Source organism: Pteropus medius, unplaced genomic scaffold (genome assembly GCF_902729225.1).
Source record: "Pteropus medius unplaced genomic scaffold, Ma_sr-lr_union100, whole genome shotgun sequence".
NCBI classification, from domain to species: Eukaryota; Metazoa; Chordata; class Mammalia; order Chiroptera; family Pteropodidae; genus Pteropus; species Pteropus medius.
The window spans coordinates 15,210,511-15,235,579 of NW_024351543.1; the positions used below are offsets into that span (position 1 = coordinate 15,210,511).

The following is a 25,069-nucleotide window of genomic DNA, read 5'->3' on the forward strand; positions in this document are numbered from 1 at the left end:
CTTTGAAGCCCCAGGCCCCTGTCTCATTCCTTAGCTCATGACAGCATATAAGCCTCAGTTGCCTGACTGCCTTTGGGTCTCATATTTTTATGGGGCTTCCCTATAAGTCTAAAAATTTTTTTCCTGTTAATTTGTCTTATGTCATTTCAAATATTAGACCAGCAACAGAACCTAGAAGGGAAGAAGAGAAAAATTTTTTCTCCCCTTCATCTGCCTAATGGAATCAGGTGGGTGGTTTGCTGCTGAGCTTTTTTTGATGACTGTGATGTGCCATGCCTGGTGGGAGCTTCTTAGATGAAATGGTGGGGAGCTGACAACAGCGAGAATCTCCGTGAGCAGCAAAGTGAGATGCCATGTTTTCTAATTAATAGTCTACAAATCTTTCAGGTCTCAGCTTCTAAGTCACTTCCTCAAGGAATTGACTCCTCAATATTAAATGTCTCTGTTCTATATTCCACAGCTACCTGTACCTCCCCTTTCACAATGCTCAACAAATTTCCAAATATTTGTCTCCCTTTCTCCGTAGACCATAAGGGGTGGGAAATGTGTCCATTTTGTCCATGTCTATATCTCTAGCACTCACCTCTTAGTAGTATGTGGACTGACTTTACCCCCTCTATTCTTTCTTTTTTGATTGTAGCACTTGCGTCTTAGAAGGTGTCAATTTTTGCATTGTAAAAGGCCATCTTTATAGTACGACTTGAAGAAAAATTTCCACTTTACCCCTAGGCTTTTCTATCAGGGTTCTTCCAGGTTTCCCTGTTAATCAACTCAAGCTAATGGAAATGCAAATCTTTTCATGTTTTATGGGAGGGATTTAGCTATGACTGCGTGGGACCTTGTGTATTTGACCGTTTGTCTGTGTGTATGCCTGCTCAGAGGTGGACACGAGGCCAGAGCTCCATTGCCTGGTAGGTAAGTAATTCTGCATCTAAAGTCATTCCACAGCACACAGATGCTTAATAAATACTTGCTGCATTTAGAAATCAGTGGTAAAGGAAATGGTAATGTGGGTTAAGGAGCTGAAATTTGGGAAAGCACGTTTGACCACCCACATTTGGATCTTGACGAAAGGGTCTCAGCTCTGTAATACCACTATTTCTATTTTTAATCATGTTTTCCCATGGAATTAACGTTTAGTGGTCTATAGTAGACTTTTGGGAACTTCGATTTATGCCTCTTTGGGGCTGAAAGCAAACTAATGAAAATAAATATGACTCAGACAGTCTGCAGATAGGGCTAATTGCTTTAAAAGCCTTAGGATTTCTTCGCCCTCCTCGCCGCTATTGGGGTTAAGTGCCTTCCTCTCTGGGGACAAGAGGATTCCTTTCCTGCCTGCAAGGTACCTGTATATACAGTCCTCTAGTTCCTGTGCCAGATCTTTATGAATCACAGCTGCCTTCTCCCATCTGTATTTTACAATTTCTACCAGTGAATTTTTGAAGAGAAAAGGTAGAGTTAGCATGGGTGGAAAGTAATTATAGTTTTCAATTCCCAATCTTTACCTCCTTCTAAGAGGGTGAAGAAATAACTAAGACCTTTTTTGATGGTTAAGATTGTAAACCTGTGGGTGCTCTTGGCAGCTGTGGGAGAAAGAGAGGCTCTACAAACGGAAGTGAGCCCCCCTTCCACCCCCATATGTAATGCCTGGGAGACATTTACAGAGGAAGACAATTTTAGGAGCTTAAAGGACATTTGTTCATCATTTCCATTTCCCAGGATTTCAGGTAAGCTGAGTGAATTTCATTTCAGACTATGTAATGAAATGCAGAGCTAATTTTAGAAGTTATTATTCATCAATCAATTAAGTCAGGAAGTTATTTAATACTCCCCAAAACAATTTTCTAGGCTTCCTGTTTCAGTCACTTTGGTATGATGAGCAGGCAGGAGAAACTTGACGACCTTGGGTTGCAGGTTGTGATACACAGTGTGAGCATCCATCTGCTTTGTGAGGAAAACATGTGGCCAGGGCTGTTGCAGTGAGGACAAGGGAACGCAACTGACGCTGAGCTTTCCATTTCCTTCCCTTGCTTATTTGACTTTTTAGCTGGAGACTATCAATTTCTTGCAGATATGATTTTTATACCCAAATTCTTCTTATTTTGGTATCTAGAAACTAGACGATGTTGACTGTATTACCATTTCTAGCAGATTGTGTTATTGTTCAAAATGTCAATTGTCCTTCCCAGAAATGTCCTCATTAGTGCCCATCCTGCCAGAGAATTATATATTCCTACCCTGTTGAACTCAATTGTGGCCATGAGACTTCCAAGCGGAAGATCTAAGGGCTATTGTGTGGTTCTACCTTCGTTCTTTCCTTCTGCTTACAAACCGGCCAGGTCACAGATAGAGACTACTCTGTCAACCTGAGTCCCAGGGTATAGCTGACCTACAGAAGCATTGATCTGTGATAGACATGAAACATGAACAGGAAATAAGTCTCTGAAATTGGGGTCATTTGTTATCATAGCACAAGAGCCTACCCTGACTGATAACGGCAGTAAAAACATTTGGGGCCTTGCCAATGAAATAATTTTTGCCCCTATTCCGCTTCGATTTCTTCCCATAGAAAGCAACACTTATTATTATATGCAAGGCTACTTTTCCAGGTCATTGTGCAGGCTTCAGAAAAAGCTGTGAAGTCCCTCATCGAAAAATGTGGCTTCTACATAGTAGTATACTCCAATTAATTTCTGGAAAAGAGTTGGGCAGAGAATGGTTGCTCCATGACAGCCAAGCTCATGTCAGTCTTTGTCATCACTATGTCACTGGTGCTTAGCAAAGTACCTTGCCCATAAGTGCTCTGTAATGATTTATTGAATGGATATTGAATGAATAAACAAGAAATTAGACGTCCCTCTTCTTATAGGTGGCATGTAGCATTTTTAATGAAAAGAAAATATTATGTTTAGGGTTTGAAAAGCAAGTTAAACCAAATAAGAAACCAAGAGGCCAAAGCGGGTCTAATGGACTCTGCTAGGACCACACCGGATTTCACAGCCCACAGTCACTTGGGCCTATGCCTGAAACATCAATGGGGGAAGCAGGTCACTTTAGCACAAAAATAGGCTCCCCCTGCCTTTTTTCGAAACACGTGGTTCTCTTAGTTTACTTTTAATTTCCCCATATTTTGATAGAGGCATGTATGAGAAATATTTTTCTCTCTAACTTGATTATAAGAAAAACAAGAGCATGATTATGATGACAATCAATCATTCGTCATCAGCCTCAGCTTCCTGGGGACAAAAGAAGTGGTGACTTGAAGAGTGCATGTCCTAGCAAAAGGAATTAGTTGTTTCTCAGCTCCTGTTGAGTGCTGCCATGTTGGAATATGGGCTCCATTTTCCCAGAACTTCCTAATGTTTAGGAGAAGCTGGCAATCTGCCTTTTGGCTTTGAATTTCCTAAATTTTAAATATTGGCAAGTAAAAAACAATATGAAGTTCGGTGCAGGATAATAGCATGCAGCCCAATAATATACCTTTGTGGGCTGAGTGGACTCTAGGCCACCAGTGGCAATTTCTGATCTTGGTCTATTTTTTGCAAGCATTGTTTCTGAGATGCAAGCTCTGAATTTTAAGATTACATTTGCATAGGTGTGTTGTTTTTACAAAATACCTGGAGGAAGGGCTGCCAGTTTTCACTGCCCCCAAACCGCTGATTGGTGACTCATCACCCAAGTTGCCACAAGTATAGTAGGAGGCAGCTGTGTGTCTTTTCAGAGTCTCTCCTAAATTCAGGCCTATGTCCTTTGACCTTGAGTATTTCTAAGATTAAATTAGAGATTTGGGTACTAAAATACAAATTTAGACTATTTTTGCTGAAACGAAAATTTTTATTTTTGTGCAAGCATGTTTGTTTCTTGTATCTTTTTCTCAGATAATGTTAGAAAATGTCCATTCTCCTCCAAGAGGAAATATGGTCTGAATGAATATTTGGAGTCCCAGGACAACAGATATTCTAGAAGAGGAAAGAAAGGCCTGTGTATGAGGTGTCAACTGGGTTTCAGCTTTTCTAAAAGTGAGAGATGTGTGCCATAGCAAGGGCTATTTCTTGAATTTATGATCTTTGGGAAGTACCCAAGTCATGGTACACCTTTCTTCTATTTCGAAATTTCCTTCATTTTGAATCTTGCCTTCTGAATGGAAGGCAGGTGTCATGTGTCATGTGCCTGGACATTCACTGATTCACTCTACCACTCAAACATGACTTTGCCAAATTTTGACCCAAAAGCTGATAACAGAAGGGGGCTGGGATGGTGTGATGGTTAATTTTATGTGTCAACTTGACTGGACCAGGCTACCCAGATACTTGGTCAAACATTATTCTGCAGTTTCTGTGAGGGTGTTGCTGCATGAAATTAACATTTAAATTAGTGGACTTTGAATGAAGCATATTTCTGTCTTCAAAATGAGTGGGCCTCATCCAATCAGCTGACGGCCTGAATAGACCAAAAGAATGACTTCCTCCAAGTGAGAGAGAATTATACCAGCAGATTGTCTTTGGACTTGAACCGCAACTCTTCCCTGGCAGCTTACTCCATTAGATTTTGAATTTACCAAGCCTCCACAATCACATGAGTCAATTTCTCTCATATCTCTACTTTATTTCTCTCTCTCTCTTTCTCTCTCCCCACCTCTCTCTCTCTTTATATATGTGTATATATATACATATACACACACACACACACACACAGATAGAGATATAGATCTATCTATATCTCTATATTATATATGTATATACACACACACGCACACACATATAAAATCTATTGGTTCTGTTTCTCTGAAGAACCCAACTTATACAGATGGCGATCTTGCTCTCTCTTTCCTTGGAGGTTAAGGCTGTGAGGCAGAATCGTGACATAGATGTAGCAGTCGTGCATAATTATTGCCTGGTAGCAGCGGTGATGGCAAGAGTTTCCTAATCAAACTAGTTCTGTAGTATAGATTTGGGAACTGTTTCTGGGAACTCATCTAAAACCTGCTTCTCCAGCTCTCCAAAAGGATTTTGTGACTTTCTTAATATTTGAATATTCTCCTTTTGCTTATTCAATCAGAATTCAGCTTCTGTTGCTTACAACCACAAACCTCGACAGAAGCTTGGACTAAGTACAGTTGTAGAAAGATCAGATTGTAAAAAAGAAAAAGTTTTGTTTTCATTTGTTGACTTAAAGAATGTTTATCAAATGTAGTCTCATGGTATTAAAGCAATTCATTTTTCTTGAAATAAACAATAAAGATGTTGTCATTCAGCTGTACTGTTATTTCTTCCTTTGGAGTATAAAGTACTTTTCCAGACTGGCACAAATAGTAAGCTACTCAAGCATATTGTTATCTTTCTCTCATTTAGTTTCACTTCCGAATGTCCCTGTGATCTTGATTTAGCATGAAGAAGCAAACGTGATTGTATTTGCAAGAGGTTGTGTTCCAAGATGGTGTGTGCATATTGGTCTATGTCTCGCCCCCCCCCTTTTTTTTAACCTTCTCTTTATATAAATATGAAGCTAAGTTTGCAGTTTCTGTGATGTTTATGGAAGGATTAATTCCTATAAAAAGAAGATTTTAAAACTTGCCTAAGGAATAGCCCAACTGGCTGGATAATGGAACCAAAGTTTTTTATTTCTGATGTAATAATGTTCTAACTTTTTGTCTCTCATGAGAATGCATGAAAAGAGGAAATTTGTGAGAAAATGCTGTTTTTCCTCTTGTTATACAGATTAATAAACCAAAGTCTCTACCCCTAAATTGAGCATCTTTCCTACAATACCCTTGTGTGTATAGCAACTTTCTATTTTATATATAGATTTTATCTTTTTAAAAGAAGTTTTATGTTCACAGCAAAATTGAGTGGAAAGTACAGAGAGTTCCCATATGCCCTCTGCTCTACACAGGCACAGCCTCCCCATTGTCCATATTCTCCACCAGAGTGGTGCATTTGTTATAACCGATGAACCACCAAAGAATAGTTTATATTAGGGTTCACTCTTTGTGTTTGATGTTCTATGGGTTTTGAGAAATGTATAATGACAAGTATCCTTTATTATAGTATCATATAGTATAATTTCACTGTTGTAAATATCCTCTATTCTCTGCTTATTCATACCTCCCTTCCCCTAAACCCCTGGCAACCACAATTCTTTATCCTGTCTCCATAGTTTTGCCTTTCCCAGAATGTCATATAGTTGGGATCATATGCCTTTTTAGATAGGCTTCTTTTACTTGGTGATATGCTTCTACATTTATTCCATGTCTTTTCAGGGCATGCTAGCTAATTTCTTTTGGGTGTTGAATAATATTACATCATACAGATGTACCACAGTTTATTTATCCATTCACTAATTGAAAGACATTAATTTAAAACAGTTTTTTATGGAAGATGGCACAAGGCCCACATTTAATTTTAATAGCTGTGTAAAGCATATTAAGGCTAAACAACAGTTAAGAGCAGCACAAGAGCATAAGCAACTTCATGATTAAAAACTTCTGTTTCCTTTTTTCATTTGCACTGCATGACAATCTTTGTCTTTGGGGCTCCCCAAGGCACAGATTTCTGAATATATTCTGCTCTGGTTTTATTAAGAACTCTTTTGGCTGCCCATGCATGGCACCCCAGAGACCACATATGAGGGCCTTATTCCATTGATTCTTCTAGTCCGTATATAATAGGAAAATAGGAAACTTTCTTAATATTTGATTTAATATAGAACACTGGTTGTAAAAGTCTTGGAATGGCTAGAAAAGCAACAGAAGGAAGATGGTGTTGCCTAGAAGTCAGGAAGCTGGTCCCAGCAAAACACAATCTGGAAGTACAGAGTAACCATTCAGAGCTACATTCAGAGACAGCAGAAATTTTGGGATTATCATATCAGGAATTTAAAAGAACAACAATAAATATGTTAAAATCACTAGTGGAAAAAGTGGACAACATGCAAGAACAGATGGCTAATGCAAGTAGAGTAATCGAAACACTAAGAAAGCATCAAAACAAAAGCTAGAAATAAAAAACATGGTGACAGAAATGAAAAATGCCTTTGACTGCTTGACAATAGACCTGCCTTTTAAGAAATGTTAAAAGAAACAGCTCCACATAAAGAAAGAGTGTTAGAGAAGAAACCATAAAAGTAAAATGAAATCTATTTTTCTTCTTGATTGATCTAACAGATAATCAGTAGACTAGATATGGTGGAGGAAAAATACCAGTGAGCTTGGAGATATGTCAATAGAAACTTCCCAAGCTGGAAAGTAAAGAGAAAAAAAGAAGGAAAAAAATGGAACAGAATATTCATAAACTGTAGGACAATTACAAAAGGTGTCAAATATGTGAAATTTAAATAATAGAAGAAAAAGAAGGAAAGTAACAGAAGAAATATTTGAACTTCTCCCAAATTAATGTCAGGCACCCAACCACAGATCCAGGAACCTTAGAGAACAAGAAGCAAAATAAATGCCAAACTACAGAAAATTAAGATAAATAATGACTGAGAATATTCCAAAATTAATGACAGACACAAGTAACAGATTTAGAAAGCTTAGAGAACATCAGCCAGGATAAATACTAAAATAGTCTATCTAAGCATTGCGACATTGCAGAAAATCAAAGAGAGAAAATCTTGAAAGAAGTCAGAGGAAGAAACTCATCATACCTACATAGAAATAAGGCTAAGAATTACATCAGACTTCTCCTCAGAAACAATGCAAGCAAGAAGAGAGTGAAGTGAAATATTAAAGTTTTGAAAGAAAAAAGCCACCCACCTACAATTTTATATCTAGCAAAATTATCCTTGAAAAGTGAAAGAGAAATAAAGACTTTTCAGAAAAACAGAAATTGAGGGAACTGGTTGACAGTAGACCTGCCTTGTAAGAAGTGTTAAAAGAAACTTGGTCCATCTAAAGGAAGGGAGAGTTTTAGAGAAGAAATTATAGAAGTAAAATGAAATCTTCTATTTTTCTTCTTGATTGATCTAACAGATAATATTTTATTCAAAATAATAATAGCAACAATATATTGAATGATTATAGTTATGGGTAAGCAAAATGAATGGCAAGCAGTGGTATGAGGGATGAGGGGGGAGGAATTGAAAATACTGGATTATAAGATATTTACATTACCTGTGAAGCAATATAGTGTTATTTGAAAGTAGACTTGGATTAGTTGTAACTGAATATTGCAAATTCGAGGACAATTACTAAAAATTTTAAAAAGAAATATAATTGATATCCTAAGAGAGGAGAGAAAATTATATAAATTTATTTAAATGCTAACTTAAAACCAGATTAGGCAGAAAAACAGGGAAAGAAAGAAAAACAACAAAGGCAACAAATTAATGTGTGATAAAGTTATGAACTTGCTAGGTATTAATTCAACTATATTAATAATCACTTTAAATGTGAATGATCTAAATACATCAATCAAAAGTCAGATATTGTCAGAGTGGATTAAAAAATAAAAAGAAGACCCAACTCTATGTTATCTACAATAAATCACTTTAAATACAAAGACACAGATAAATTAAAAATAAAGAGATAGAGAAAGGTATATCAGGTTAATACTAAAGAAAATTGGAGTAGCTATATTAATTTTAGACAAAGCAAACTTCAGAGCAAGGAAAATTATCAGGAAAAAAAAGAGTATTACATAATGATAAAGGGTTAGTTATCCAAGAAGACATAACAATCCTGGATGTACATGTGCCTAAGAAAGGCGCCTCAAAATAAGTAAGACAAAAACTGATAGATCTATAAGGAGAAACAGACAAACACAATTATAGTTGGAGACTTCAACACTCCTAACCTGCCAATTGATTGAAAAAGTGACAAGTGAATTCGTTAAGGTATAGACCTTAACTAATACCTTTGATGGTATAAACAATACCATCAAACGACTTGACCTAACTGACATATAAAAATACTTTATCTAATAATAGCAGAATGCACATTCATTTTAGGAGCACCTGGAACATTCACTATGATAGACCATATTCTGGATTATAAAACAACGTTTAGCAAATTTAAAAGAATTGAAATAATTTAAAGCATGAACTCTGACTTTACTAGAATTAAATTAGAAACTAGTAATAGAAGATATTTGGATAATCTCCCAATATTTTGAAATTAAGCACATACTTTCAAATAATCTATGAGTGAAAGAAGAAATCTGAAGGTAAATTAGAAAATGTTTTGAATATTAAATGAAAATAAAAATAAAAGTTGGTAGGATGCAGTTAAGCAGTGTTTAGATAAAAATTTGTGGCATTAAATGTAAACACTACAAAAGAAGAAAAATTTTAAATATACAATCTAAATTTCCACCTCAAGCAACCAGTAAAAGAAGAGCAAAATAAAGCAAACTGAAGAAGAAAATAATAATGGTAAAAGCAGAAATCGATGGAATAGAAAACAGAAAAATAGAGAAAAATCAATGAAACAAAAAGATATTTTTTGAAAAGACCAACAAGATTTATATACCTGTAGTCATACTGTGCAATAAAAGAAGAGAGAAGACAGAAATACCATATCAGGAATGAAATAAGGGATATCACTATAGACTTTGCAGACTTCAAAAGGATAATAAGGGAAAACCATGGACAACTCAATGCACATAAACTCAATAACTTAGGTAATATAGACCAATTCCTTGAAAGAAAAAATTTGCCAAAATTCATCCAAGAAGAAATAGATCATTTGAATAGTCCTGTATCTATTAAAGAAATTTAATTCATATTTAGAAAACGTCAAAAAAAAAAAAAAAAAAAAAAGAAAAAAGAAAGAAAAAAAGAAAAAAATTCCAGGTACCGAGATTCTATTGGTGAATTCTGCCAAACATTTAATGAAGAAATAATAGTATTCCTACAATATCTCTTTTAGAAAATAGACAGGTGGAAACACTTACAAACTCATTTTATGAGGCTAGCATTACTTTGATACAAAAACCAGACAAAGAGAGTACGAGAAAATACAGACCAATAACCTTCATAATACAGATGCAAAAATCTTTGGCAAAATATTAGCAAATTGAATCCAATGATACATGAAAAGAATAATAAATCACAACAAAGTGGAGTTTATCCTAAGAATAGCAAGGCTAGTTCAGTATTCAATAAGTAATCAGTGAAATCTACCATATTAACACACTAAAAAAGAAAAGCCCTTTGAGTTGGCCAGGAAATTCTTCTGGCTAGGTTGGGCTCTTTCACGTGTTTGCGATCTGCTTGGGGTTTGGCAGGCAGCTCTGCTGATTTTTGTGCTCGAAGGTCAGCTGCTTGCTGTTGGAGGGTCTAGGATAACTTTGGCTGGGATGGCTAGAATTTTATAATTTGGGGTCTTAAATTTATGTCTTTAATTCATTTTGAGTTAATTTTTGTATTTTGTGTAAAATAAGGGTCCAACTTCATTCTTTTGCATGTGACTATCCAGTTTTCTCTATACCTTTTGTTAAAGACTACTCATTGAGTGGCCTTCTCACTCTTGTTGGAGATCAGCTGACCATATACATGAGGGGGTTTATCTTTTGGCTCTCTATCCTATTCCAGTGGTCTATTTGTCTGTTTTTAGGCCAGAACCATACTGTTTTGATTATTGTAGCTTTATAGTATAGCTTGATATCAGGGAGTGTAATACCTCTCACTTTTTCTTTCCCAAAATTTCCTTGGCTATTTGGAGTCTTTTGTGGTTCCAAATAAATTTTAGGATTAGTCGTTCTAATTCTGAGAAGAATGCTGTTAGTATTTTAATAAGAATTGCATTGAATTTGTATATTACTTTAGGTAGTAAGGACATTTAAAAAATATTAATCCTTCCAATCCATGAGCTAGGTATAGCCTTCCATTTATTTGTATTTTCTTCAGTTTCTTTCTTCAATGTCTTATAGTTTTCAGAGTACAGGTCTTTGACCTCTTTGGTTAAATTTATTCCCAGGTATTTTATACTTTTCAATTGTAAATGTGGTTATTTTCTTAATTTCTTCTACTGAAATTAGAAGAAATTAAGAAGAAATTAAGAAAATAACCACATTTCAATTGTAAATGTGGTTATTTTCTCAATTTCTTCTACTGAAATTAGAAGAAATTAAGAAAATAATTGTGGATGCGATTGGAAATGTGGTTATTTTCTTAATTTCTTCTACTGATCATTTATTATTAGTATACAGGAATGCAACAGATATCTGTATACTGATTCTGTAACCTGCAATATGTCTTGATTTGTCTTGTTTGGAACTCTGTGCTTCCTAGAGCTGCATGTCTGTTTCCTTTCCCAGATTAGAAAAGTTTTCAGCCATTATTTCTTTAAATAAAGTTTCTGTTCCTTTCTCTTTTTCTTTTCCTCTGAGATCCCTACAATGTGAATGTTTGAATACTTGATGTTATCTCAGAGGTCCCTTAGGCTATCCTCATTTTAAAAATTATTATTATTTTTATCTGCTATTCTAATTGGTTGATTTCCATTAGTCTGTCTTCCAGGTCCCCTGATCCATTCTTTTTTGCTAGCTTATCTACTGTTGATTCCTTCTAATGTGTTTTTTATTTGTTATATTCTTCAGATCTGCTTGGTTCTTTCTTATACTTTCTTTTTGTTGATGTCTTCTCTAAGTTCCTCTATTCCATTTTCAAGTTTGGTGAACATCCTTATGACTGTTTCTTCGAATTCGTCATCAGGCAAATTACTTATTTCCCCTTCTTTAGGGTTTTTTTCTCCCCCCCACCCCGCCAAGAATTTTTTCTTGTTCCTTAATTTGAGAGATGTTTTTCTGTCTTTTCATTTTTGTTTGGCTTTCAATGTTCATTTCTATGAATTAGACAAAATTGCTGTCTCTTCCAGTCTTGGAAAAGTGGCCTTATGTAGACACATGCTTTATATAGATTACGTGTGCAGGGTGGGTTTGGCAGGCTGGGTGGAGCTGAGTAGGAGCGTAAGGTGCCCGGGGCATTGCCTACTGAGGCAGAGCAGCTCTGGGTGCAGAGGTCAAGTATGTGTAGCAATTCTCTGTCTATCCTGCTTGCTCCCTTTGTTTAAACTAAAATAGGCTTAGGCCATGTATCCAGGAATATACTGTGACTTTGCAGGCAGGCCAGAGCTCCAGGACAGAGTCCCTTGCCCACCCTCTGGAGGTAGAGGGGGTTGTAAACAATAGTTCTGTTGACATAGGAAACATCCAAAACCATTAAGAATTTTTATAAGAGTATATTCGAACTAAACTGATGACATGTACCAGGGAGCAAGATCTCAGATGCAGTTCCCTCATGGACTACCCATCAAATTGTAGATCGACTGAGTCCACCCATATTTCCTCAGTGCTCATCGTAACGGTAATTGCCAACATTGTGCTACTCTAAATATCTTCAGTTCTCTGCCTGAGAGCTTTCTCTTGATCCAAGCTTGTGGGCAATCTGGCAGTGCTGAGGAATTGTCCTAAATCAGTAGCAGGTGGAAATTGGTAGATATGGCGATTGTTTTAATTAACGGTACCAATTCTTTGACTCTCTCTGAATCCATGCCCCTTGCTGTATGACTTTGCAGTTTCTCTAATGAAAGAGATGGCATCTGTTTCCCCATCACTTGAATCAGGACTTCATGTGTTTTCATTGGTCTACAGGATGTTAGCAGATGTGCTACAAACAGAGGCTTGAGAAAGACTGTGCATTTTTGCTTTCTCCCCTATTCCGTGATTTCCATAAGAATGTGGCCAAGACAACCTGTGGAGATGAGATGTGTGGATCGGCCAAAGCCTTTTGTAGAACAGGTGGTAGCGAGATGACCCCTGGGCATGTAAGAGAGATTGCCGCTAAGATCAGCAGAGCCAACTAGCCAATCCACAACTGGATTCAGAAGAACCTGCCCAGATGATCTGCAGACTCAGGAGCAGAAAAAATGGTTGTTATTTTAAGCTACTTAGTTCTCCTTGAACTACCAGCCTGGAGGCTTAGTGATTCAGGAGGAGAAGTTAGAGTCATGACTTCTCTGTCAAGAGATAGGCTCAAGCATTAGGCATTGAGATAGGATTTTTGTCCTAAATTCCTTTAGTTCTTTCTGTAGCATAGCAAAAGCCAGTTTTCCTTGAGCTTTTCTTATTTAGTAAAGAAAGAAATATTTATCCCCATTAAGGCTTGTCCTTGAGACTGAAGTTAGAAAGAAGGAGAATACGGCACAGGAGAAAGCCTGTCCCTTCTGGTGAGCTGTTTTAAGGGCAAAAAGGAAGCAGACAGAGAAAAAAGAAACCAAGGCAGAAAAGGAAGCTTGTAGGACAAGTGGGTCTAAATATTCTCTTTCATAAAGATGAGGTACACCATTAAAGTAGACTGTATATGTCTGAGGACACCACTATGTCATTGCCATAAGGACACTTGAGTCTCCTACTCCTTATACCCAAATACCATTTAAAAAAATGTTTGTACATATGTGTATTGGGTGTGTATGTGTGTATGTGGGGTAGGGAATGCTGTAAATAAGAGAGACTGAGCAGAGTTGTGGTTACTTCTAGGGGGACAGAAGGGAAGAACACTCGAGGGACTTCTGGAGTAGTAGCAATTTTCTATTTCTTGACTGGGTGTTTTTCATAAGAAGTGTTTATGGCCATTTTTAGCATGTTCTCATGGTTGCAAATATCTGCTGCACCTCAGGTAGTGTGTCTATGCTCTACACAGGATAAAATTGAATCTTTTAAAGGGCTTTCCTAGAGGTCATAGCCAGCAAATTCCATTTATATCTCATTGACCATGTGGCCACATCTAGTTACAAGGGAATATAGTGAGATTATATTTTTATTTTTTAAATAATTTATTTATTTTAATTAGTTTCAAGTATACAGTACACTGCTTAGACATCTATATAGTTTGTAAAATGATTCCCCCAACTGCTCCCTCCCTCCCTCCCCTGCCCCTCCACCTAGCCAATGTATCAATGCTGACTGCATTCCCTCTGCCGTGCTCCCCATCCTCGTGACCATCCATCAGCTAATTTGTACTTCTTTAACCCTTCACCCCATTTTCCCAGTCCCTCAAACCCCCTCCCCTCTGTCAGTCACCAAATTGTCTACTATATTTGTGAGTCTGTTTTTGATTAGTTTGTTCTTTTTATTCCTTAGATTCCACATATAAGTGAAATCATATAGTGTTTATCTTTCTTTGTCTGACTTAAATACCTTCTAGATCCGTCAAAGCAATATCTTTTTCCATCCTCTTCCTTTTAGTCTGTGTCGAGATTGTATTTTTAAGCGGATATATGTTAACCTAAAAAAACAAAAAAACAAAAAAACAGGGTTCTATTGGTCAAGAAGGAATGAACAGATTTTGGGCAGATATATATGTTAGAGTAATGCTATTTGCTTTAACAAGGAAACTCCAAAATTTCGGTGGCTTGATACAATAGACTTTTATTTATAGGTCACTAAAAGTCTAAGTCTCTACTGGTCATGTTCAGTTTAACGGATCCCACGAATGAAATGCCCCAAAGAAAACATACAGCTGAAATCGTGGATGCATTTGTATCGTAGGATTTATATAGATGTGAATGATTTAGGCAGGTACATAGGAGCTAGTCAAGAGTTTCACATGCATGTGTTAGTCTGGTAGGGTGTTTATTATGGTTTAGTTTTAGGCATAGCTTTAACGAGATCCTCCGATATGCAGTGCGGAGTAAACACCACTGTTTTTGCTTTTGCTGATGTAGCCTTTGGCCACATATGTGCCGGACACCGTGCCAAATGCTGGTACAGCTGTGATGAGGGAGGCACAGGGTGGTGGTTGTGAGCATTGGCTTTGGTGTCAGAAAGATCTAGGTTGAATAACTGGCGTTGCCACTTTTAAACTACTTTTACTTGAGCATTAAATGACAATAGCTCTTAGTTTTTACCCCTCTCCTAGCACTGTTGTGAGGCCCACCTGAGATAGTACATTCTATATTTAGCATATTAAATGTTCAAAGAAATGTTTTTGTAGCCCAGACATCAGCTGGGATCATTCACACTAGACGTTGGCTTTTAGTAGTTGGGTAAAATTAGCCTGAACCCTATTTAATGATTTGTGGAAGGTCCAATGCCCCAAGGTATGAACTCTAGCCCTCCCATGCTTGCCATCCTGTGCATGTAGACTCAGGAGCAGAAAAAATGGTTGTTATTTTAAGCTACTATGTGTGAGCTGGCATGCATACCAGCTCACACATGCCATCCCATGCATGCACTACATGTAGGCCCTCTGATGCACTTTGCCCCCAAGCATTTGTGTAGTAGACTATGCTAAAGGTTTGGGAGACAGAAATATTTTTATTTCATTAATAGAGACAATTAAAAATTTAACATTAGATATCCTCATACTTAGAAAAAGCTTTGCTCGTTTCTGCACCTCAGGTTTCAGCTACTACTGAAATTGCCTGGCATGGTTGTGTAGTTTGTCTGGCCAAGGGAAGTGGGTGAGGGTAAATCCAGCCTATGATCTGCGTATCAAGCTGTGAGCCCTATTGAAGGGCAGTGTTTTACCCAGAGGTGGTCCTTTTCTCTAATTAATCCATTCATATGGGGGACACATTTATATAAATCACACAAGGGCCATGTTGTTTGGTTGCTTTCTTCTATCTCCTCCTTTTCCTCTCCTCTCTTCATATCTAAGGAGCAATAAAGCAAATTCCTCTATAGGTCCACATTCCCTTAGTCTACAGCTTTTTGTTTTCTGGGGCCACACATTTATTTTCTGAATCCTGAACTTTTCAGAATGTAGAAAGAGACACATACTCTGTATTATGTAACAACTTCAGCAGGGTCTGGGAAAGCACTCTGTAATTAAACACATTAATGTTTGCTGGGCAAAATGCATGAATATTTCCACTAAGTGGGATGAATAAAGACTATAAATAGTTGAGTCTTGACACCAAGTGAGTTCACGTCAGGTCAGGTTTTGTTACCATTGAGTTTTGAAAAAAACTTTCAGTTTTCAGAGTCTTTTGGGTTTCAGAAAAAGGGATTATGGACCTGTGTTCCCTCTCCCAGAGCCATGCGGGGGAGGGGGTCTCTCTAGTTCCTGTGTGCAAACTCTTTTCAGGGTCACCTTCTACTCATCCAGAACTGTGTGGTAGATTTAAAATGAACTCTCGTTATAGTCTGATTGGCTTGATCAGGTTTTCAGACTGGTGGGTCCCAAACTTTGCTCATTAGAATCACCTGAGGAGCTTTAAAAAATTCTAGCACCCAAGTTGCACCCAAGACCAATTAAATCAGAATGTCTGGAGGGTGAGTGGGAGCCACTTTTTAAAGATTTCTAGGTGTTTCCAGTGTAAACCAAAGTCTAGGAACGTCTGGTTTTGGTAAAAAGGAGAAGTCATTTGGAAGGGTGTTGGTGTATGTGTCCTAATCACACAAACGGCTAAGCTGAGGCTGCAATGAGGAACTCAAAAACCTTGCAGTCTGGGGGTGAGTGAGGAACTGAATGGTGCCACCACCAGCCTGCTGCTCCAGGCAGGGTGCCTGGGATAGTCCAAAATAAGACTCTGATGGCCAAGTGTGAATTACCTGGAAGAACCTGCTGAATCTTCTTGCCTCTCTGGCCTCCATCTCGTTTCATGGTCAATTCAGCTTCTGATCATAGAGTTTCACCTCTTATTATCTTCCGTACTAGGACTCTCCTGCCTGGAAGATGAAATTGGGCTTCCTCATATTTCTCTGGCCCTAATATCAGAGATTATACCCAACCTCTTTCTACTTTGGATTCCTAATGCTACTCATTCCACTTGATCTGATTTTAGGTCTCCACTCTAGCATTTTTCATTTGGCTGGCATCCTCAAAGATCTCCGGGAAGTTAGAAGGCAGGCAGTGTGCAAGTGGTCAAAATCATCCAGATTGCTAAAAACCAGACCAGCAGTTAGTGATGAGGAAACTTCAAGATATTTAGTGCAAGGAGAAGCAAGGGGAGAAATGAGTGATATAGTTTCAACTATTGTTCAGTAATATTGTTCACTCCACTCACCCTCACTTTTCCCCCTAGTGCTGCTGGGCTTGGCTATGTGACTTTCTTTGGCCAGAAGAATGTTAGCAGAGCTGATATGAACTTTAGAGACCTTAAATGTGCTTGTGTTATCGGGCACACTCTCTTAGGCTCCAACGATCCACTTTAAGAAGGCCTAGAGATCTTTTTAGCCTGAGGCCTTGAATGAAGAGACACACAGAGCAGACCTGAGCTCAACCCATAGCTTAGAGCCTAGCCAGACAACCAAAAGCAGAAAATGTGAGAAAAATACACATTTATTGTAGCCACTGAGTTTTGGAGTACTTTGTTTTGTGGCGTCATTGTGGCAATAGCCGATTAACACAAGAAATGAGGAGAGCATTCTAAGGTCATTCCTGCCTCAGCAAGGAAGTCTCTCTGCTTTTCGGTCTGGACTTAGAGCCAGTTCTAGAGGATGAGTAGTTGAGAGCTGGCAGGTAAAAGCAGGTAAGCCACATTAAGTTGCTAATAAGTAAGTTAACCCTAGATGTGGATGGGAGGAATGGAGTAAAGGACCAATTCTGATAGTTTTACATTCAAAATTTGTTTAATGAATCTGGGTAAGCAACCCAGCAGCTTCTTTTTTTAAAAGAGTTAAGTATCTTGCCCCAAACTATAGCAAGCAGACAAGCTAGACCAGAAATCAGTCAAAATTATTCACTTCTCAGAAATACTTCCCCCATGAACTGTCCTGTCTTTCTGTTGTTTTAGAGTGTCAGAGAATGACCTGAAGTGTGGCTGTACTTTTTTATGTTTGTCTTTATAGAAAAGCAAGTCTGACCTTGGCCTCCAGCATAAGAACAATAAATAAAAAAAGATTTAAATTCAATACAACCTCATGGAAACTCCAGTCTAGTTTCCTTTTTTTTTTCTCTTCTTAAAGGAACTTGCGTTAGTCTAGACTGTTGAAAAAAATGCACTATTGTTTAACTTGACAAAATACTGAATAGCAAATGAAAAAAATCAAAATTAAATCTACTATACTACATAGTGTGATGAAGGATAATTTGGACTGCACGAGATGTAGATTATCAGTGAATAAAAGGATTCTTATGACCAAGGAAGCCAGGGAAATGTTAGGTTACACAACATTTAACAGCTTTCTTTACAACAGGACTTTTCAGAGTCTTTGCTGAGCCAGTGGATATTTTGAGTCTCTAAGAATAAAACATTTCCCAAGTTTAGTTGATAATAAAGTCTGCCCCACACTCCTAGTCATCTCTTGGGAGCAGTGTAGAAAATGCTTTTGTTGCATTAGATAAATGTCTGGGTTGGTAATAATCTCTTCTGTGATTTTCAAAGGTCATCCCTGAAGCAGTGACAATGATGGATACCCTCCTGGCATGGAGATCCTGGTCAGCCTCTGCCTCGTTTCCTAACCTGTGGTCATCCCTTGACCAAGGTCCATGTGTCTCTCTCTTTCTAGAGAGAACATTCTAAAGACGATTCTTTAAAATGCATGAAAGAAAACTGGAAAGCTTGTTAATGTCTAGATATTTATAAATATATAAATATTTCATCACTGCTGCCTTCCTCTGTACAATGCAGGCTCCCTTGTGAAGGTATTTGTACTGACAGAACTCAGATCCACTGGCACCCCCACATCTGTCACTGTCTTTCTCCTGGAATTTAATTTGCAAGAGTGACTCACGGGACCTAATTTGTTAGCATTCTAGGAGGGACTCTTTCTCCAAGGGTACATGTTCCCAATGTCTGATTTTTCCCTGTGGTTGACAAGAGGGGCATTTAATTTGAAGCCCTTCACACAGGGCTTGTCATATCCCCACATCTCGCCCTAGCAGTGTATTAGGATTCTGGTTCTTTCTTGATACAGTGCGTCAGAGACTGGATGTTTTCAACCTGGGTCCGTCACACCTATGTTTCTTTCATCTCTGAAAGAAGAAAAAATTCATTTTCTTCTATAGATAGGAAGGCCTGGTGAGGCTGGGATAGAGGGCTTATTGGTGGGATAGATAAAGAGAAAAATTGTAGGAAAAGAATTTTTCCCAACAAAAATTGGATATTCTCCAAGATAGAAGAAACACCATTTTTTTTTTTGCCTTTCATTCACAGTCACGTGGAGTTAGGCTTGATAATTCCAGATACTTAGCACTTTTTAATGCATGTTGGGGCCAAGGAACTGAGGAGAATTCCAAGTAGCTTTGCAAGAAAATAATTAAGAAAAAAGATCACTTGGTTAAAAAATAGAGCTCTGAAGAGTATGCTGATGTCAGATGCTGATCTTTTACTGTGGGCCTGAGCTTTCCATGATTTGGGGCCATAACATCAGAAGTAGATTTGTGTTGATGAAAATCCAACTTCCAGACCATGTTTTGCATTGAGGTTTCTTTACTTTAAAATTGCAGTTAATTGTGTGGAATTTGGCATTTTGAGCTTTGGTTTTATTAAGAACTCCCATTGACTCATTGTAAGAGTGGATTATCACAAAGGGAATTACCCTTTGGCTTAGAATCATATAAAACTATCACACATGCCCACAAACAACTCTCTTTCTTCTATTAATATTCCTTGATATAAATGGGTCTCCTCACAGCAGCTTTGGCTGTTTTAATCTTTGCAAGAGACCCATTTTCTGCTTGTCATCGTGTTTAATTGTAGTAGGTATCTTTCCTACCATAATTCTGAATAACCATTGAACTTAACTTTGATTTGCATTGTCCTCATTTTTCCATTTATTAGCAAGCATATTGGCTCTGCCAGAGTCATGTAATTATCTTCGTGTCTGCCAGATTAGGGCATATGGTGTATTATTTTGGGAAGGGAGATAATGCTCCCGTTTGGCACAGTATCCTGACAGTCAGAACATGCCTTAGAAAAGGTTCCTGTATAAATTAATTTCCCCTCTCAACTGTGAACGACAGTATATTAATTTTTTTGCTCTTTGAGGCATGCAGACTTAACTCGGAGAGGATTTTATAATGGTCTCCCGTGATACCACTGGGTTGGCAAGTTGAATATCTTAGCCTGCAGATTTTTTTTTTTTTAAGAAAGCAAACTGACAATCTGGTGTGCCTCTTAGATAAAACCCACCAAATCAACGGCATTAGGCCTAAAAAGAAATAAGAGGGATGTCAAATGCTTTCCACCACTTTCAGAACATCAGATGCTGTGTCTGAGAAGGAGAGACCATCCATCAGAGGTAAAGACATCAAAGCATCCATTGGTGGCTCCAGCAGGATCTCTCCTGTGGAGTTTAATTGGTGTCCTGCCGCTGCATCTGTGGCTATCACTTTGGAAACTCAGAGATATACCCTAAAGATAACTCAACCTGAAAAAAATGGTCATGGACAATATTTTTAAGGAAAATAATGGATTTTTTCTTGTTATTTGTTCATTCAAGTGCTATGTTAAAAGAAGACGATATCTCTAAAGGTAGCTAATCTACGAAGTTCACCTACTTTTGCAGGTCTTCTTGTTAAGGCCCTTGTTTCTTGGCTTAAGGAACTCTCAGTTCATCCAGAGTAGACGACCTTTGAGGATGCCCCAACCATCACACTCTGTACTTCCTGATTTCCACCATCATGGTCATGGAGCAGACTTGTGTGGGTGGTTCTCAAATTCTGGCTTGCCTCAGAAACTCACGGGGCTTGTTCAGAGAGGTTGCTTGGTCCCAGTCCTAGAGCTATTGATTCTGTTGTTGGAACTGGGGTCAAAATTTTGCATTTCTGCCAAGTTCACGGATGATGCCGATGTTCCTGGTCTGGTGACCAGTTTTTGAGAACCATTGGTGTGGGTAGAGCTAAGACTCTGAAATTAGATTGTCTGAGTTCATGTACAGGCAGTCAGCAATTTTCTGAATACTGTGTTAACAGAAATGCATGCATATCAGACATGCACCCTCGGGATTGTGTGCAATGAGGACTGCTTGGGACTTTAACCTCTCTAAGCTTCAGTTTCCTCATCTGAGGATAATAATACCCACAGTTGTGAGGATTAAATGAGATAATACTTCAAAAGTACATGGAAGTATAAAAACATATAGTAAATACAATTTATGAGTAGCTATTATTATTATTAGGGTAATACACTTAGAATTATAAGATTTTAGACCCTGAGGGGACCTTAGAGATAACGTAGTCTAATACTTTAAGCCACCCTCTTTTTTAAGGAAGGGAAACAGAGTCACAGAGAGTGGAATAACCCTCCTAAAATTCTCTGAAGAGCTAAAAGGCACAACTGGTACCAGAGCGTTCCTCTCTTAAATCTTAATTTAGTATTTTTTCCAAAGCATCATGTTGCTTACTCTACTTTTAGAGGTTTTTTTTTCACAAATGATCATTCAGTTTCTGTTAAGGATATTTTGATCATGTTCAGCTAATTTTAAGATCAGATAGACCTGAGAAATATAGGAACAATGTCGTTCTAAGAACTTAATTTGGCGTCTGGCTTGAGATCAAGTTCTTTGCACTCAAACCATCCCCTCATTTCACAGGGGCCTCAGGATAAGTGTTTTTGGTAGAAACGCTCTGCAATTCGTTCTTGGGTGTTATAATTTTAAAGACTGGTCCCTTAGTCTGCCCAGAAATAGTAATTTTATTTTTGTTTCACTGGTGGTTGGGCTGATGTGGGGCAAAGTCACTGGCCACAAAGGAAAACAAAAAAAATAACGAATTCCTCTTTTGACACATAAGAAGTTCTTTACAATAGTTCCTTAGTTTGCCATTGGCCCTAACCTCCTCTTCTAGGTATCCACATTGGTATCTACAGAAAGCCAGAATGTGTCCATTCATTCATTCATTCATTCATTCAACAAATTGTTATTAAGCACCTCCTATATGCCAAATTGTTATTAAGCATCTCCTATACTTTTGGATAATGGAAAGAACTTTGGACTTTTGCATGTAGGAAGTTATGGGCTTAATTTATTTCATTCCTGGTTCCATTTGCTTTTCTTCTTTTCTGATTGTCTAGGGAGCACAGGCATTAGGCAACAGGCCAATGTTATCAGTTTCCTGGTAGGTGCTCAATAAATCATTATCAAAGAATCAATAAAGGGTGGGTAAAAAAACTACAAGGGATTCTTATCCTTGGCCCAGCCTTGGCTTCTACTCTCCCAATTTTGGAGCCTTAGGGATAAAATTATTCATAATCTTCACTTCTACCTCATTACTGCTAACCTCCCACTCCCAAAAATTGACTTCAGTTTATTTTGAATAATTGATCCCAAGGACTGCTTTGACCATTTAGGAATGACTGCACTATTTGTCAGTGGACCTTTTTACACGTATGGCTTATAATATATATTTATCCATTTTAAAGAATGACCAAATCACTAGGGCCAGCCAAGAGAGCAAACTCACAACTGAAAATGAGCTTGTGTTGCATATTTGAATTATAATAATAGCCAATAGCCATACACAGCTTTACTGTCCAGTTTGTTGTCACATGTGCTTGAGGAGGACAGCAACATGGAAACATTACCAGGCTTTGGGCATTTACAGAGGGGCTGGGGATAGGTGGCAGCATAGATTTGTGAGTCATCATTATGTAGTTCAAAGCCTTTGACTGTGGATGACATCAGCCTGGGCAGTGAGTGACGCCTTAAAAAGAAGAAAAGAGTCCCTTATTCAGATAACTGTTGCCCGTGGTTAGTTAGGCTAATTTAGTGCATATTTCTTTATAGAGAAATTTCTGAAATAATTCTGGTGGTAACATATATATTTTTTTAATATTAAATATTTTGTTTTAAATAGCATAGATTTACAGAAAAGTTACAAAGATCGTAGAGAAAGTTCTCATACACCTAGTTTCCCCTGGTGTTAACATCTTAACGTTAGTTACCACAGTGCATTTGTCACAATGAAGGAACCAACGTTAGTACATTACTATTAACAAAACTCCATGTTTTATTCAGATTTCATTAGTTTTTCTCTAATATCTTTTTTCTGTCCCCGATTCCATTTTAGGATACCACACTATGTTTAGTTGTCATGTTTCCTTAAGCTCCTCTCGGCTGTGACAGTTCTCAGACATTCAGATATGCCTTGTTTTAAGAAGGGCTGGTCAGGTCTTTTGTACAATGCTCTTCAGTTTGGGTTTGTCTGGTGTTTTTCTCATGGTTATTTTGGGGGTTACATTCCTTTTGGGGGCGGGGAGGAAGACCACAGAGATTAGCTGCCTTTCTAATCATATTATTTAAAGGGTACTTATTTTCAAGATGACTTATTACTGATGACATTAACCTTGATCACCTGGCCAAGGCAGTGCCTAACAGGTTTCTCCTTTGTGAGTTAGGTTTTCTCTGTCTTTTCATAAGTCATTAAATGCTGCCCACACTCAGTGGGTGGGTGGTTAAGTTCTACTTCCTTAAGAGAAGAGTCTCTACACAAAATATCTGGAATTCTTCTATATGAGAGACTGCCTTTTCTCCCCCATTTGTTTATTTATTCAATAATATATTTATATCAGTATGGTCTCATGGATTTTACACTTTAGATTTTAATTAAATACTACATTATTTATTTTTTTCTCAACTTGCTCCATCTTTGGCCATTGGGAGCTCCTTCAGGTTGGCACTCGTGTCCCTTTGACATGCCATCATTATTATTATTTTTTGGAGCAGAAAGTAAGAATTATCTGGTACTATAAGATACTTCAGGATTATTTTGTATATTTCCTGCCCCAGTCCTAGAATCAACTATATCTCCAAGGAGCTCTGGTTTCTTTTATTAAAAAATGATATTAGAAACACGGTCTTTGCACTGGGTAATTTGATGGTAATTCTAATAGAACCTAAGCTAGAGAACACCAAGTTGATCATGTATGGAATTAACAGTCTCATGGGGCAAGGAACTTTAAAACACACAAGGTGAGGGTTCTTTTTAAAAGTAAGCTTTTGGGATAGTAGGGTGGGGGATAGCTATTTGTTTTGCATAACAGGAAAAGTCCCTTATTAAAGCAATATTTTTTAAAAAGAATGATATTATTTTTTCAATGTTCTAGTCTTCACAATATTTATGTAATAGTCATGATGGTCCATCTCATTCTGCCCTCTCTTCATACCAGTGGGCATCTTTATTTTGGAACTTGAAGCAAACTGCAGAGGGGTTAGTCTGGGAGTGACTAATGACTGACGTGACTAAAGACTTAAATGACTACACTTTTCTCTCTTCCTGTCCACTTCCCTGTAACAAACTCCCATCACCCAGGGTTACACATCATACAGTTAGAGTCTAAGGTGACCTGGAGCAGCAAGTTAAATTTTAAAAAATTTGGTGGAAACATATACATCACTTAAAATGTTTTTCTATTAAGGCTAGCACAGAGATGTACAATACTTGAATGAATTTTAAAGATAAATATTGAGACTTCAATTAAAAAAACTTGCTAAATAATAAAAAGGGCTATGGCACCATACAATGGATAATTAATCACTAAAAAAAAAAAGTATTGCTATATGTTACAGTATGAATAAACCTCAAACATATTACACTCAGTGAAAAAAATGCCAGATGTAAAATACCACATATTGTATGATTCCAATTATGTTCAGAGTAGGCAAATCTATAGAGACAGGGGCTGGTGGTGGGAATGAGGATTAACTGTAAATAGGCATGAGAAATCTTACTGGGGCGATGAGAATGTTCTAACCTGGATTATGGTGACGGTTGTAGAACTCAGTGAATCTGGTGAATTTATTAAAGATCATTGAATTGTAAATTCAATGTTGACTCTTCTAGTATGAAAATTATACCTCAGTAAAGTTGTTTACCGAAACAAACAAAAAATAATTAAAAAGTAGGAAAGGAAGAGAGAAGAAACTTGTCTGTGGCTCCCAAGACCTCTAGGATAAGCGCTCAACTGTTAGGGAGGCTCGGTGGAAAATTTTAAAAGCATAGCTATAAAGTAACCTACGGGTGCCTAGTCTGTGAACCCTGAAGGAAACTAAGCAACTTTTTTTTTACTTACTGCAAAAAAAGAGCATAATTTATTTAAAATAATTATGAATTCTATACAATAGATTCTGATATCCATTTTCTGTATATTCTCATGAAGGCACTGGTGATAAATTAGAACCAGATTAGACTAAGAGAATTATCTGTCTTTTGACAGGGACTAGAGCAGTACTTTTCAAACTTTAAC

At 37.5% G+C, this 25,069-nt stretch overlaps 1 long non-coding RNA gene across 1 annotated transcript in view; it reads left to right on the forward strand.

Moving 5' to 3' along the window:
* Positions 1-1,575: 1,575 nt before the first annotated feature.
* LOC120586802 (uncharacterized) overlaps positions 1,576-25,069 on the forward strand; it is a 150,376-nt gene continuing 126,882 nt past the window's right edge. Inside the window, exon 1 of the long non-coding RNA XR_005648809.1 lies at positions 1,576-1,727. This is a non-coding gene — a long non-coding RNA (uncharacterized LOC120586802). The remainder of the gene's footprint in view (positions 1,728-25,069) is intronic.